Source organism: Grus americana, chromosome 1 (assembly GCF_028858705.1).
Source record: "Grus americana isolate bGruAme1 chromosome 1, bGruAme1.mat, whole genome shotgun sequence".
NCBI classification, from domain to species: Eukaryota; Metazoa; Chordata; class Aves; order Gruiformes; family Gruidae; genus Grus; species Grus americana.
In genome coordinates this window covers 16,676,787-16,692,107 of record NC_072852.1, presented here as the reverse complement: position 1 = coordinate 16,692,107, position 15,321 = coordinate 16,676,787, and the positions used below count along the sequence as shown (strand labels likewise).

The 15,321-nt window shown below is 37.9% G+C and overlaps 1 protein-coding gene across 1 annotated transcript in view; it reads right to left on the bottom strand.

Moving 5' to 3' along the window:
• Positions 1-15,321, bottom strand: part of SLC2A13 (solute carrier family 2 member 13) — a 173,015-nt gene that overhangs the window by 72,559 nt on the left and 85,135 nt on the right. The window lies entirely within an intron of this gene.

Genomic DNA, 15,321 nt, shown 5'->3' with positions numbered 1-15,321 from the left:
TACTCTCGCTTGTGCTTCTGTCTGGTTTTCCCTGCTGACTGCTGCCTTTGTCTTCACTCTTCTGGGCTTTTTATTTGGTCCTAATTCCATCCCAGAATCTATTTAATGCATCAGGAAAAACAGCCAGGACAAACCCAAGTAAGCTGTGTTTAAGAGACACACAGATGGATTTTCTTAAACCAAAGCTTGTTTGGGGATCCTTGCCAAGAAAAGAACAATACATGTAAATACAGTAGCAAGACTCCCCTGTACAGATGCAATTTCACTGTTCCCCATAACTGCTTCTAATAATATCACATACCTGCAACAACATATTTCCATATTTTAATGTGCAGAGATGTTAACAGACTTCTTGAAATAAAACTTCTGCAAACAGTGATCTCTTAAAGCTAAGTTGCTATTTTATTTTCTAGCTCTACACAACATACTAAATGTGCATTCTTTTGCTTGAAAATTTACCTTTTCTTCTCAGTCTGACCTCCAGCCTCAGCCTTGGACTCTCCACACCTCTCTCTACATCATGCAAAATTTGGTCTTGTTATTGTCATCTCACTGTGACCACTGGGGCTTCAGTAGGCCCACGGCTACCAGCCAGGGAACAGCCTGGCACTCTTTGCAGAAGACTGACTTGTTGATCTGCACATCATTTTAACGTGAGAAGAGAAGATCGAGGGCGCTTTTGCAATTGCTGGCATAATTAGCACTGTCTGGCAAACAACTCAGGTTACCAAGGTGTTATAAGTATTTAACGTAAGACAGCAGACCAGTGAGATCGGTAAATCATTATCATACCTGAATTGTCAAATTCTCAAATCTAATACTAGAGAGTCATGTATGTTCTTCATTTAAATAACTCACTGGTTAAAATAAAGCATGCTGCAATATAAAATATAAATATTCTGGGGTCACAAAGTTAAGATAAGTTGTGATAACTATTGTACCCTCAAACACCAACACTGACATTGCAACTGCCAGGCTGTACTTGTACTAGCAAAAAAAGGATGACATCTAACCATTTTCCTCACAAAGAATTTAAAATCTCACTTTCATTTGTTAAAAAGGTTGTCATATATCATCAGTAAGGCTCCTTTCTCTCATTGCAATAAATAGAAAGGATTATCTATGTGGTTTGTGGTTTTTTCCCTTTAAATGGAAAGACTACTTTATTAGAGAAATGAGATACTTATGGCCAGTGCAGAAGCTGCTGCCTATGACGTTTGGCTGTGCAAGACTCTGATCTTCCTTCTGGAAGGGAAGCCTGGATAAGGACAGAGCAAGCTTTCCATCAGTGGACATCAGGGGGAAGGAGGAGTGGAGAAATCAGATCATTAGATTCCACACTGGGATAAAACCAATTACTTAGAAGAGAACTGTCTGCAAAATTACACTGTCGGAAGCAAAACATCACATAGCCTCATTCCTAAAGGTTGACTGCATTACTGAAATATCTGTCTCCACCACTGGGAAGAACTTGGTGTGCTAAGTGTTGTACAAATACAGAACAATTCAATGACCTCTCCCAGAAAGCTTGCAATGTAAACAGAAGGCAAAACAAAGAAATGGATGCTGATGGATGGGGAGAGATGAGATAACAAGGAAGCACTACTAATCCCTGACTTGCGACAATGTTGGCGCACCGACACCATGGACCTCTACTGCTCATGGTGATTTTGCTTTGAGAAGGTTGCTTAACTTTTTAAGAAAACTTGCATTGCAGGGGAAAAGGAAATTAAAGGTGAATAGCTTTCAACAGATATCACAGCTAAAATGCCTGCTCTGGGGAAATACAAGATTGGCACAGCAGAGAAAGGAAACATCAATTTTCCCAAGTGGTCAACTGTACAACTGCAGAGCGTATCTACCTGACAACTTTGTCCCTTAAGGAGAAGTTAAGCTCTTTACACCCAGCCCATTGACTACAGTAAGCTGTTCTGCTCACAGGGATACATCTAGTGGGTTGAGACCCGTGTGTTGAATAAGCCAGAGCTCAACGTACTGTTCTTAATCAAAAAACACTGGAGCATCCTAGTTCAGAGTAGCTCAAAGCCTGGATCATCGTGGCATCATCATGTTGGAAAGAAGCAAGCACCACCTCTCATTGGCTTACAACAATTTTTATCAGAAACACTTCTGAGAGAAGCCAAAAGGATACATGCTTTGTGCTTGAATGCTGGAGATTTGGGATCCCCCGAAGGTAAGGTTGACAAGCTGCTCTTGCTTTAGACTGCTGCCACCCCTTACCAGACTCAGTAACATATTCTCCAGACACAAACCTTAAGCCAGCTGCCTTTTCATTCAAGTCCTTATCTCAGGCTGGCACTCAGAAATCTGAGTGACGTAACAGTCTGCATTTGATGGGAATAACTGTTGCACTGGGAGTTGTCAACATTTATTACAGGCATAAAGAGACTGCCACATAATGTGAGGCTGGAGAAAATCAGAACTTGTACAGTTTTAAAGAGGCAAAAGTGTATGACACAAACACAGTTTCTGAACAAGGAATACTGATAGAATGTTAGCTTTTGCTAATTATACTCTCACATGAGGGGGCATGGGAAAAATCAGAAACAACATATAGGAAAAACAGATTGAAAAAAAATAATCTGGCAGACCTGACTATGTAGGCTGTAGTTTCAAAAATTTCACAGCATTTAAAATATAACAAATAGTAGTATGCACACAGGAAATAATTGTGCCCTTTTAGCATCAGAGCGTGCCTCTCTTCAGTGTTCTTCACAGATATTTGCAGACATGCCACGGAAGAAAATTTCCTCAAAGCCTGTGTCACAAGAATGTCAAATGAATTACTGCATAATTCACAGAAAAAATAATTTACTTTGTTGGGCAAGTAACAAACGATTACTATTGTTTGACGTATTGCCCTTTGGTGGCTAATACGTAGCCAGAGGATTAGAAACCAAGCCTTCCTTAATGCTGCTGGGGAAATCTGATCCCACAAGTAAGGTGACATCTCCTGAAGCAAAGGGCCTGCTCTGCCAGTCAAGTCAGTCTTCAAGCTTGGTGGACAGAGAACATGAGTTTAGAAGACTGCAGGGTCAAAACCTTTGAACAGTGCTGGACAGATAAATACTTGCTCTAATGCCTTCTCACCACCTGGTCACACAATTTTTCCATCTTCTTCAAAAGCTGGTAAATCTATGCCCTTTATATCAGGCATCAGTGCGATCTCCCTCATTTCTTCAATGAAGACAGTGCCATGTTACTATCAATCGATTCCATTTGACTCACACGTACAGTGGTCATTAAGATTCCTGTGTTTACCATTCATATATTTTGTAAATAAATTTTATTTGCAAACACTGCAGGCAGTTAAACACGCAAACCGCCTTTATCAACATCAATAATACATAAGATAGGAATGTTTTACATGTTTATGTTCCTACCCACACATTGCACAAATAAAGCAAAATGAAATCTATCTATTTCTACATACTTGAACAATAGCTTATTTTAAAATTGTCATGTCTTCAACCTTTCTTTACCTAAAAAGACTCCATGTACTTCTCATTTATCTTTAACCTAAAATTTTCTATCCTTTCCTCAAATCTCCAGAATTGCCCAGAGAAGGGAAAAGCCTACAGACTTTAGATACATGATGCACATAATTGCGCATAAGAACTAACACAATTGATACATAAGAACTAACACAATTTTAGCATTTATCTGTTGTTAGATTTATAACGCATATAAACAACAATCACGCACACAATATAATTAGGCATTGTTACCCTGAGAAGAATTGTGAGGTGACTCTATCTCAGCACCTTCCCTTAAAAACCTGGAAATGCAGTATAGGTACCTAAGCAGAGGTGAGGACAAATTAGCAGGGAGTCTGTTCTTACAAGTGAAAACCAGACTGCCACAATGAAGCAGCAGAAGATTCAGTGCTAAGTGTTGTTCTGCTTTATTAAGGAGAGCAACTCATTTCAGCATTACGTTTTGCTCCCATTCGCCCCCTTCCGCTCCTCTCATCTCATAATACCTCTAATTTTGCATAGGGAAAGAACTCCCTTATAGAGTGGTTTCTGTCAGGCCATTCCCTTCCACAAATACAGGTTTTGCTGGGTTTAGGTACCTCTGTACAGCTCAAGGAAGATTAAACCAGGCAGCAATGTTCTATTTCTGACTTCAATGACAACATGAAAAAGCTGCTGGTTTAAAATCTTGCATATAACCAAACATTCATTTAGACACAGAAAACAGACGATACCTTGAATTTTCAAGAAAGCTAACTGACATAGCAAAACAGCCAAGCCATGTCATATTGCTGTACTCGATCATTAATTAGTCTAATGAACACTGAAACCCCACCAGATAGGATGAAGTTGTTACTCAGAGCAGCAGATGTGATTCTGATCTGAAACCTCTGGGGAGCGTCTGTGACAGCAAGTGTAGCAGTCAGTCTGAAGAGCAGTGCCACAGAGGAAGACATTTCTGCCATGGAGGAAGAAATTAGCCCTTGAATAGCAGTTAATTTGTTCCAGACAGAGAATTTTGCTCTTAGGAAAGGAAAATGTCTTTTATGAAACCAGGATAAATCCCCAAACAAGTAAATTATTTCAACTCTATGGAGAATGTCTAGTTTAGAAAGATACTGTAAATAACAGTTGCTTATAACCTCTTCATAACTATATTTAGATAGAATAAACAGTATAATAATAATAATAAGCTAATGCACAGAACCTAAGATATGCTTACATCAATAAAAATGTTAAAATGTGTATGTCAAATTTACTTCAGTGCTTCTGTGCACGATGCTTTACTGTGCAGCAAGCATGGAATCGCTGAAAGATTATGTTGTTAGTAAAAGCTAAAAGCTGACTTACTGAAAAGATGAGCCACAGATCAGTGCTGATACTGCAAGAGAAGATGAAAGACAGACCTGGGAGCTGCCCAGGCCGATGACAGTCATACGGCTCTAGCCACCCGGCACGACCCTGCACATACAACTCCAAATACTAAAAGACTCAGGGAGACCAAGAGCTTTACAGGAGCTGAACTACAATTTCTTCCAAGCTAAAAACTAGCCCAAAGCGAGTCTCTTGACTTAATTAGAGAAGCTCAAAAGTATGAAACCTTATCACTTTGTGAATACTTTGTGAATACTGTTATAACATGCATCTACAAACACACCACAAGAAGCTAAAACGTGTCATTTAACAGAAGGGCAGGAAATTGCTAGCCCGAGTTAGAAAATGTGCTTAAAGCTGCTTGCAAATGTATAGACCAGTGTGTTGTTTGTATGCCCTTGTAAGAAGGACAGGAGGCAAGATAACATGTTCTTTGCAGGAATCTCCTGATTTCATTTGTCCCTTGGCTGAATAACTTTCAGGAATAACTTTCCTTCTGGAAAAGAAAAAAAGTTTTTTCCTGCATGGTCAATAGAACAAGCACAGCTTTCAGAGCAACCCGAGAAAGAACAAAAGTTAAATAATCGGATCTTTTCTTTCACACAACCATTTGCTTCAACATATCCTCACAAGATGCTGCAGAAACGAGGGCTCAAGTGTTGTGACAGACAATTAAGAACTATTTGTTTAGTTTTCATAAGGCAAAAACCTGAACATGGCTCTTGCGTTCTGCTGAGAGGAAGGGCAAGTGATCTAAGCTACTAACCATGGAATTAATTTTTTTTTTCCAACAAAAGGTTTCCAGTACATTTGTAAGCACTGTCCATCTCAGATAATGTGTTTTTCTTCTCTCTTTCTGTACTTTCTTCTTTATTTCCCTGTATTTCCCTTGCTCTCTATTAATCCCCTCTCTAGCACTGTCTAGTCTCCTTGCCACTCCGGCTGCTTCCAGTAGCATATTACACTATTAAGGGAATTAAGATTTCCAAAACTGGACAGAAGTCCACTACCTTGGATTGTTTATCTGCATTTATTGCCTGGTTAATATGCATTTCTGCATTCAAGAGCTTCCATAGATGGTAGTAGCATCAGTTACAGCTATGCAAGTAAGGAAAAGTCACTGCAGTTGCTCAAACACAACTGAAGACACAGTTGGAGATAGAATCTTTTGCAGAAATGCTTAAAGAGGTGATCAGAGGAGAGTTTGCAGAGGGAGAAGGAATTTGATGAGACAAGCATTCGTTTAAATTATTTTCTAGCTAGTTCAAGTTAACAAATGTCAGAAATCAACCAACAATGAGATCCAAATACCTGTGGAGACCAGATCAGTATCTTGCAGAGCCTGTGTCCCAGATCTCAGCACAGCTAATCATATTATATATACCTTACTATGAGAAATCCTGTTTCTGCCACTATTCAGAATTCTGGCAGTGCCTGCGTTTATTGGCCACAACGTGACAAGAATCATAAAAAAACCCCTTCTTTGCTGTAGCATATAACTGTTCAAAATAAGACTATATACCCTGGAAAATACAATGAGCTAAGTCTTGCTAATTTTACTTATTCAAAATTCTAATAAAGCATATAAGATCGAAAACAGTACTATACTGTCTTTGATAATTTTCAAATTATAAATGTTTTAACACAGCGATTATTTCTCTATTATTATATGAAAGAGAAAAAAAAAAAAAAAAAGGAAAATGACTTGGAATGAGTGCATGTTTCCCTTAACAGCTATCCTACTTCACTAAAAAGTCAACTCTCCATTCTTGCGTACACCAGAAAAAACATCAGCCTGTATCCATCCTGTCTTTTATTTCCACTGTAAACGAATGACATTACAGGCATGTATCACAACTCGAGACAAAAATGTAAACTTGGTTCTTGAATATTAAAATTAAGATGGTTATTGAAAAATCTAAAATTTTTGAATGTGAAATTGAGAAAGTGCCATCACTAACAAACATAATTTACACTTCTCGTTCTTCTGCTCCTGTGTGCAAATGGGTCATAGCTGCCAACTCAGCATAGCACTAAGATTTCTTTTAGTACTTTGCATCTCACTGTGGTATTAAACTGTGGTTACACTCTGTTTCAGTCCTTTGTTCTCAGACTCTGTGAAGGGCTCAGAGGTAGGGTAGATGGAGATTTTTAAGGTTACATTAAAACTTTGATAAAAAAATAGCCAAATTGGTCCAAGTCTTATGGAGATCTTACCCAGTTCCTTACAGCCCTGGATGCCAAAGTGCATTTCAGTACTTTTTGCAGTCCTTTAACCTGCTTCCCTCTCTCACCCACACGCAAGGGCAACAAGTATTCCTTTAGTACACAGAAGGAACTGTTTCTCCATATTAAAAAGGCCAGTAGGAAAGGTAACATTTCCAGGAACGAAAGCATATGTGACAAACGTTCCTCTTCTCTCATGATGCAGATCAGAAAACCCAAGAAGAAAGCTGGGACTTGCCTCCTTTTTCGCCTGACAATCTGGTCCTCTTTTCTATTCACACTCAGTGGGAATCTATTTACAAGACAGACACTGACGCCACTGTCTCTTGTGTGGTTTTAGACCATTTGCTTTAAAAGTAGCAAATCAAAGAGGAAATACAAGAATCTAAACATTTCCTCATGGTCTTTGGCAAATTTTAATTGTTTTGAAGACCAATTTCATTATTTTGGTACTAAATCCATGATTTACAGACCTGAACTGGTAACTTTATGAAGTTTAACTGCTCAAGTTTTCTCATCTCCTTCCCCAGTCTACTGCAGTCTATTGCAGAAATAATATAACTGAGTAAGCAGGAACAGGGAGTAGAGTGGGGTAAGAAAGCCCAAATTATCCTGACTGATTATTTTTATTGTGCTTTTGTTTCCCTCCCCTGTTTGTATTAGCAGTCCAGTATTTCTCTGCACTACTCTTCCCTTGTGAAACATAGAAAATAATTAGCCACCTCTGTAAAACGCATTAAATTCTGCTAATAATAATGTAGCCTCACAATTTTTTTTCTATTTCCAGGACATCTGTAAAACGTACTTTGGGTGAGCACAATATGTAAGTGGGTATTAGAAGGAAATAAAATATCACAGAAGGATTTTGCTCTTTCATGAAAAAGTTCCTAAATCACTCTCTGAAGTATTATTACTGCCCACAGACTCAATAGCCCTCTGGGAAAAAAACCCCAACTATTTTAAGCAGTCACAGGTGAGTCCCCCCTCACCTGCAGGGGCTTAGACTCAACTTGCACCCCTCCAGCTCTTACAACACCTGACCTTGGGAGCCACTCCGGGAAAGAGCCGGCCCCTCCAGAGATGAGGAGCAGAGTGCTTCTGAGTTTCCCCATCCTGACATCCCACTCCTTCCCTGGGCTCTCCCCGTTACCACTCATTCTCCTCGCTGGCCTTACACACAGCATTTTTTCTCACCGCACTGAGGATTTAAGAGTCTCTTTGGTGATTTCTTATTTCCTTTCAATTTGGTGACTCCATACCATACCTCCCATGTGGGCTATTTTGACCATAGCGATCTCTTTGTTTTGCAGACTGCTCACAGTAACAAAGTCTTGGTTAACCTTTAGATGCCACCATGTTTTATTTACGATCCATTTCTCGACTATTTTCATTTATGGTAAATCGTTACATCACACATAACCTTTCAACCTTTTTTTCTTTTTTTTTGTTTCTCAAGCTCAGTGGCACAAGGCATTTTGACTAGCCTGCAGCAGCTTAACTCTTATTGACAGACTCCAAAGAATCCAATTTACAGAACTGGTTCCTATGCCCTTAAAGTAAAGGTGAATAAACAGATCTAAAGGGCATCGTATCTCTTATTCTATGTTTGAATGGGATCAGTAATATATTTCACTGAGGTTGTTCATGTTACCGTATCAGGCAGCACCTAACCAGGTGACCTTTTATAGTTTAATTTGATGTCTTTTCAAGATTGGTTACATTGTGAGCTTTGAATTGTTTCATATTTATATGTTCCTTGTTTTTGCTTTAAGACACTTTCTTATTGCTAAGAATACAGTCCAACATTTGAATAATACATGCCCTCCACATTTTCACAAGTGAGAAAACCTACAACACAAACAAGACCCTCTCCTCTTACTACTCTACTGTACCTTAAGGAAAATTAAAATTAAATTGGTCACTGATTGGTATCTGATTTCCTGGTAAGTCTCAAAACCAAAAAATGGCCTTTGCTAGAGATAACAAAAATGTACAGTTCAACAAAATTATGCATATTAAACATTAATAATTGCAAAAGAAAGACATTTTTACAAGATTATTAGAAATTACAAAATTACAAGAGAAACTGTTGAGACCAAACTGCTCCAGGAGCTGTCTAGACAAATAATACATTAAACCAAACAACCCAACCAACCAGTATTGCTATTTAGGGAACTTCCTCCAGCAATCATTCATGAATGATTTATAAACAACATCACTGCTCTGACTTCATTTCATTACTCGGCTTTACATACGAACAATATGAATGAGATACATTGAACTAACTTAACAGCTACGCCATGTATATATTAGATATAAAGCAAAGACATTTTACTTCTCGTAATTGCTTTACTGTAATTGCTAATAACCCGAGCCATACATTTCAGCAAAGACTTTGCTCCCACCCACGCAGTTCACACATTTCCTCTTGTATGGCCCCACAGCGAAGTTAATACTGGATTTGTGACATGAGAGTTATTACCAAGGCAACAGATAGAAATCAAACAGCATTATGATTTCACTACAGACAAAAGGGAGAATAGAAGCCCAGAAGAAAAAAAAAAGAAAAAAGGGAAAAATTTCTATTAAAGACATAAATCCTTCAATAACCACAAAAGAAATGGTAGAAAATATTGTTTTGAATACATTTTTTTAAAGAAATACTTTGTTTGCAAGTTTTCTCCAAAGTGACAGTCCTTCTTTAAATATGCTTTCACAACCTGAAGAACTATAGGAACAGATTTTATCACTCACCATTTAAAAAAGCAGTTTAAGGCAAAACAAAAGTGCAATCAGCAGGACTATTAGTTGTTTTTCAATGTTTTAATACAAATATCTCAACATTCTGGCTAATTTACCACCAAAGATTACCTTAATTTGTATGAAAAACTGAGTGTAAAAATTGTGCAGTTGTGCACAGAGTCCCTGCTGAGCAGATTTCATTAAAAATAAAACATGTTCCAAATAAGAAGACAGATAACATAGCAAGTTATTTTAAAGGAAATCCTGCTAACTCCTATACAGTTCATGTGTTTTTGGAATGTGTTATAAAAATAAACATTAATATTTCCAAATGGGGATATTACAAGCTTTTGTATAAGTAACATTCAACACAAAACTTAAAAGGAATTTACTTCTGTGACAGCACTACACTGAAAAATGCTGATTTTTTAAAGAAACTTGACTTTGGGTTTTGTTGTGTTTTTTAATTTTTTTTTTATTAATTGAAGTGTCAGTTAATACTCAGAAGAATCCTTTTTAATACATCTGTGACATTTTAAAAATAATTAACCAAACCATCAGGCAGATCCTCTAGGAGATGGGTTCAGACTGTGGCTAATAATTTGGTGCTGTCATGCCATGAGGTTTACTTTTACTCATGCTATTCCATTCTTCAGTATATACTCTTCTAGCCAATAACCCAAGACAGTAGTAAAAAAAGATAGGAAAACAGAAAAATATTTCATGTGGTAGTTTTTCAATCCATTGAGTTAAAGGTCCAGGGTTGGGGAAGAAAAAAACCAAACCAAAACAAAACACAAAAAACCCACAACCAAACAGGCGTTCAGCACCAGAGAAATAAGCCAAAGACTAATATTTAAAGATTTATGAAATGAAAAAAAAAATCAATCCAGTTTCAAAACAGAATGAGAATCTGTAGTCAAGTGCCAGTTACAGCACCTCACATCAGCACCCTGAACCTGCTTCCTCTGCAATTTGAGAAGGGTTTTTGTTGTTTCTTTTTAAACCTGAGGAAAATTATAATGCAAATAAATATCCACCTCAATATCATTTAATGTGTTTGGCAGTCTAGGATATTTTAAGTTTGTCTAGGTTTTAGAGGGGGGTTGTTTGGTTTTGTTGGGTTTTTTTAATAACAAATGGATAGAATGTAAGAGTTATCAGAAGAAAAGTGGGATGTACGAGTTTAAACTAAAGGAAATCGGCCTTTTCTTTCAAACTTACATTTGTCTTCTATTGCATGTCTACTAATTCCAACACCAAAAAAACCCTAATATTTTATTTCTAATACATTCTCTATTGTACAGTTTACGCAATTAGAAATGATGAGTGTTCCCTACTTCCCTCGAGACACTCAATCTAATATCTCTAAGTACTAAACAACGTTCTGATAATCATTCTAGATATCACTTAATTTCATCCCATTACTCCCATTACATAACATCTTGAACCACTTCCCTGATCCTCCTGTGACTCAAACCTTCAAAACTTATCTGAATTATCTATTCTTTGATCTCCAATACTTAGGACAAGGATGTATCTGTAAAAGCCATCTTCCAAAAGCTCTGGCTAGTTAGACTGACAAAGCAAGCAGCTTCTTAAATATGATGAACATTTTATAGCTTTAATCTAATTAACAACTCCATCATGATTCATTGGTATGTTTTGCTTTTTTTTTTTTTTCCTTTAAGTGGCTCAAGGCTGTCATTTTCCTTTTCTATTTCAAAAGGAACGAGAACACAAAATGCACAGAGAGCTGGCATTAGCAGTGAGAAGCTTCAGCCCGAGAAGGAACCTTGAAGTTCGGTGTATGACATTGCCCAAATAACCCAAGCCACAGATTTTTGTTTTGTTTGTTTTATAGTGAATTACAAATCTATACTTATAAACTGACTTGGATTAATTTCTGGCCATCAAACAAGGTTGGCACAACAGGAGAAGAAAGATTCACTTTCTTTTTAATGTTATTTTTAATTGGAAACTTAGCATAGTGTGGTTTTACTGCTAGCAACACTGATACAGAGGTGACTTGTTTTTAATACAGATTACTTGTATCCTACAGTCTTACTTGTATCCTAAACACCCTCTCACAATTATTTCAACTGATAAATTACAGCCTTTAGAGCTAAACCATTAAACCCTTAAGCTGCTCAGGGTTTTGTAGGCCACCTCCAACAAGCACACACAAGAATATTTAAGAAAAATGTTTCACTCTTTAAACAAAACTTCTAAAGCACAGGAATTATCTTTAAAACACAGCAAATGATACATAAACTTTAGCAATAAATATGGTGACAGCCTTACAAATGTTCAAGTTTACTGAACTGCGTTCTTGTGCCTCAAGCACAAGATACAACCATCTAGATAACTCAATCTTGCAGTTTGCTGGCTAAGTAGAAAAGCAAAATGAAGGCTAAGGTCTAACTATTCCTCATAGTTCTTGCACAGGTTTAGAGCTATTTAAGATGTCCTTATGTATGACCTGCTATTTTCTCTCCCTATTCCTCTCCATGACTCTAAATACCAATACTCACTACCAGCCCCCAGCCTCTCATCAGGAAAGGCCAGGATTTGTCCAGGTCATGTCAATTCACAATAGAAGCAGTCAGCAGCCTGTTTCCTCCCTGTGGAGCAGAGTGTTGATTTTTTTTTCCCTCAGACCTGCTGCAGGTTTCCTTAGCCAGCTAATGCTCTGTTTGCTTGTTTGGTTTTTAGTTCTTGGATACAGCTATTGGCATCCTGTCATCAACACATTCGTGTTTCAGTCACTTCCTAGCAGATTCACTAAGTGCCCCTTACCAGGTAGTAGTCCCTTCCCACGATGGTATTTTCTAATGACCGAGAAGAAGAAACAACATCAGACTCCTTCCCTGACCTGCACCGAGGGGGAGGTGAAGGCAAACAGAAAGAGGGCATGGAAAGGATTGACTCTGCCAACACGGCCATTTCCCAGCTGTTGTAAATACTGCCCGTGGTTCCTGTAGACAGCATTTGATGAAAGGGTGTTTATCATTTCTGTTCCCAGCTTCACCAGAATCTTAACTGCTGGCTTGTAAACTATTTCTGCCCAACCTAAGGCCTTGTACTTCAAGCAACACTTTCATCTCCGAAATGGAGTTTGTCCTTGGTCAGAGTTCCAAAGCCACGACCTCTCTCTTTAGGCTGTGTGATAATTTTCCAAATTTAAGTGGAAAGATTTCCACAAAGAAACTAACTGTTCAGTTCGGACCTGCCAATTTACTAGGGGGGAAAAAAAAAAAAAAATAATCTGTGTTCCAGGTCTCGGAAAACTTATAGCATATGCTAGTTTCTATGCAAGAAACTAGTATCCAATAAGGACAAGTTGGTGGCTAACAGCTGTTTGGTGCTTTTTTATTTATTTTATTTTTAATACACTCTTTATTTTAAAAGAAACAAGCTCAGCTGTAATAACAGTACACTGCCTATGGAAAAACAGTCACTGAATGTGCAAAATTTCCAAATACCAGAGCTAGGGTTTCATTTTCCTTCAAGTACCATGAAACCAATTCAGGTGACTTCCATAAACTCTCATTTAGAATGTTTTACATTGAGTAATATGAAATTACTTTATTTATTAACTACAATTTGTTCCTCTCAAGAGCTGTTATAAGTTAATCATGTTATTTCTGCATAGCACACTGAACAGGGCCATTTTGTGTAACAGGAGAGTCACCTTTCCTAGTGAGCTTGACTAGACTAGACTTCCAGTTAGTTGTTTTTCCAAAAATATTTACAGTATATCTAAAAATCATTTGTATGCTATATAAGTCCAAAGATGCATGTCTTTACTCCACTGAAGTTTTTTACATTATGAGTTTCCATGCAGTACTATATAAAGCATCTTGCAATATGAAGGAAGGACATAAGAGTAAAATTAAGGGTCACTTCTCCAAAAAAATATTTTTGGAAGGATTTATTAAAATCTAATAAAATATTTAATGGATTATTAGCTGAAAAGCAAGCAGACCTGCAACAGGGGGTTTCTTTTTGTTTCATTAAACATCTTCTAAAGCCTAAGGGGAAAATGGAAAATTTAAGAGAAAGCTATAAACTGGACAGTTTACTCACCAAAAAATATTGAAGGATGAAAACCTAAGCAGGAAGCAGCCTTAATGTTCTGGAGTCATCAGAGAAAATTAGACTTGTTAATTACCAAGAAGTCTCAAAAATATCTTGACAATATTACAAAGTCTGTATCTGAAAAAACATTAAAGTAATTGTCCCTCCTTCAGTCAGACTTAAAGCACAGTTGGGTCTGAGAATATTCAAGAACAATTGAGGTAGCAAGTTACTGGCCATGCAAAAATAAAGGCTGCACGGCAGTCTGCTTGGTAATTACTGTGGCCCAATTTAAATCTAAGTGGAGACTACAGTAAAAGATAGATTGTTCTTCAGTAACTGCTGTGCAACTTGGATGACATTTTATCATTGTGTAACTTTTGGGGTTTTTTTTGTTTGTGTTTTTTTGTGTTTTGATTTTTGTTTTTTTAATAAAGTATGCTACTTTCTGGATTTTGTTTTAAAATGCACAGCCAGAGAACACAATAGAAACGTACACAACCTTAAAAATCAATGCCTGAATACAAACCACAAGAAAAATGTGAACCATTGTTACTTTTTGCCAGTAGAACTTTTGTTTACAGATCTCAACAACTATTTTCCAATATCCAAATCAACAGTCAATGCTCTAGCAAAGTCTCATTTCAATGACCAACTTAGTCATTATAAATCTGGCATAATTTGTACATACATTAATGTATCAATTATAAATCTCTCTGTGGCTGCTGATGCTGAAGGAGTAGAGAAGGTTGCTACTACTTGTGCTGTAATTCACGAAACAAGGTATTTATTCAATGATCTTCAACAAAAAACTGAAAGGTTTATCTGCTACCTATTCAGTACTTCATTTCAAAAAACTTTAAAAATGGAATTTAAAGGCAAGTTTCTCAGTCTTGACTTTCACCGTCCCTCTGGGGGTCAGCCACAAGTCCCTGTCGGGGCAGCCACCCCCAGGGGCAGAAGTGCCAAGTGCTGCTACAAGCCCTGCTCTGTCCTAAGGCTACAGCGAGGTGCATGCAGCCTCACGCTTGCTCAGAGAACAGATGTGAAGGTTTACAGCTCCTCGTGGGTTCCAACTCTGCAATTGCTGCACAATAGACCTGGCAATTAAACCTGTTGGGAAACGTCATCCCTCACTACAAGAAAGACATTGAGGTGCTGGAGTGTGTCCAGAGAAGGGCAATGAAGCTGGTGAAGGGTCTGGAGCACAAGTCTGATGAGGAGCAGCTGAGGGATGTGGGGTTGTTTAGCCTGGAGAAAAGGAGGCTGAGGGGAGCCCTGATCGCTCTCTACAACTGCCTGAAAGGAGGCTGTAGCCAGGTGGCTGTTGGTCTCTTCTCCCCAAAAAACAAATGATAGGACAAGAGGAAAAGGCCTCAAGTTGTGCCAGGGGAGGTTTAGA